Raw genomic sequence first — 2074 nt, forward strand, 5'->3', positions numbered from 1 at the left:
ATAAGAACATAAGAAGAGCCCCGCTGGATCAGGCCAAGGGACCATCTAGTCCAGCTTCCTGTATCTCACAGTGGCCCACCAAATGCCCCAGGGAGCACACAAGACAACAGACACAAACTGCGTCCTGGTGCCCTCCCCTGCATCTGGCAATCAGAGGCAGCCTACCTCTACCTTGCACATACCTACCATGACTTGTAAGCCGTGATGAACTTTTCCTCCAGAAATTTGTCCAATCCCCTCTTAAAGGCATCCAGGCAAGATGCCATCACTGCATCCTGTGGCAAGGAGTTCCACAGACTAATTACACGCTGGGTAAATACATATTTTCTTCTGTCTGTCCTAACTCTCCCAACACCCAACTTTAGTGGATGTCCCCTGGTTCTGGTGTTATGAGGGGGAAAAGAGCGTGTCTCTAACCACTCTGTCCATCCCCTGCATGATTTTGTATGTCTCAATCATGTCCCCCCTCAGGCGCCTCTTTTCTAGACTGAAGAGGCGCACCCCCCCATTGCAAACTTCCAAGCTGTCATTTCTTCTTGAAGATACAAGTCTTCATTGCAGACTTCCAAGCTGTCATGTTTTCTTGAAGATACACTTAGCCATTTTGATCCCCATGGCCAGCACACAAGAGAGATGGGCAACTATCCCAAGGGCCAGATGTGATCTACGCGACCCACTAATTTGGCTCTCAACTACTCCAAACCCATGGTTAAAAAACAGACCCTCCGGCCCTTCTCCCATGTATATAGACACGTACACACAAACAAAACGGTCCAGTCCTAATAACATCCTTGGCCAATGAAACATGTGTTCTGCTGTTGCAAATGTGCCATATAGCACTTTAAGACTGCGCTAGGCCAGGCATGCCAGCAGATGAACAGAGGTCTGCCGGAGCAGATAAATCCAGAACAGGAGCGGGGGAAGGCAGGGAGGTGATGGCTGTGAGCTGATCGGGCCCAAGATGTGGGGGTGGAATCAGCAGCACTGGTACACAGCTTATCCAAAACCCCTTCCCAGGCCTGATCCACTTGCATAGATCAACACAAACTTGCGCCAGCGATATCACTGGTGCAGGTCCAATTTTCCACTGTGGCTTACCCAGGGGCAAGGGAGAAAATACTCCGAGGAGACTGGCAGCAGTCAAAAATTCCCCATGGGATACAGCTTAACCCATGCAGCGTTGCCGCATCAAAGCACCAGCTTCGTTCCCAGATGCAACATGGGGGTGTGTGCACAACCATGCATAGAGGAAGGGTGCGGGTGAACAACAACCATATTAGGACTGTTCTCATCCTCCAATTCAAAACTGAGCAGTTTCCCAAAAAAAGGGGGGGACGACAACTTTGCAGTGCAAACGGTTGGCAACCTTCAGTCTCGAAAGACTATGGTATAAGCCTTCAGCACCTGGTATTGCCAGGCGGTCTCCCATCCAAGTACTAACCAGGCCTGACCCTGCTTAGCTTCTGAGATCATGGTATAAGCCTACAGCACCCGGTATTCCCAGGCGGTCTCCCATCCAAGTACTAACCAGGCCTGACCCTGCTTAGCTTCCGAGATCAGACAAGATAAGGCATGTGCAGGGTAACAGTTGCTGCAACCACATCACAAAGGCAAATGGCAGATCAGGCTGAAATGCAAACCAGGACTGAAATATGACTGGTGAAATAGTATGGCGGGCACATTTTACTAAGCTTTTTCCTCACACTGGAGCTCTGCCATGTGCCAACTTCCCTGGGCTTAGATTCCAGCAAAAAACGATTTATTAAGACTTGTGCATGCTTCACCACATCAAAAAATAAAGTACGAAAACGGTGACTTCTTACATCACCACTAATTGCTTGAGAAAAATGCAAGAGCACCTCAACCCTCCTGGCTTAAATTTTTAATTATTTTTGCACTTAACAATTGCACTGTGCCATCTCGGATCAGATCAGCACAGCAAATGAGGTTATTTAATTGTGAACCGACAGAACCCCAAGGGTTCCAAAACTCTTAACACTCCTCTTGACTTCAGGCTATGTTTTGAATGCTCTCTACTTCCAGACAATTGCATCCTGCGGACACCAGCTGAACA

At 48.5% G+C, this 2074-nt stretch overlaps 1 pseudogene; it reads right to left on the reverse strand.

Annotated features, from left to right (window-relative positions):
- Positions 1–1479: 1479 nt before the first annotated feature.
- LOC136663483 (5S ribosomal RNA) lies at positions 1480–1599 on the reverse strand (annotated as a pseudogene).
- Between the last annotated feature and the right edge of the window lie 475 nt (positions 1600–2074).

Source organism: Tiliqua scincoides, chromosome 12 (assembly GCF_035046505.1).
Source record: "Tiliqua scincoides isolate rTilSci1 chromosome 12, rTilSci1.hap2, whole genome shotgun sequence".
Taxonomy (NCBI): Eukaryota; Metazoa; Chordata; class Lepidosauria; order Squamata; family Scincidae; genus Tiliqua; species Tiliqua scincoides.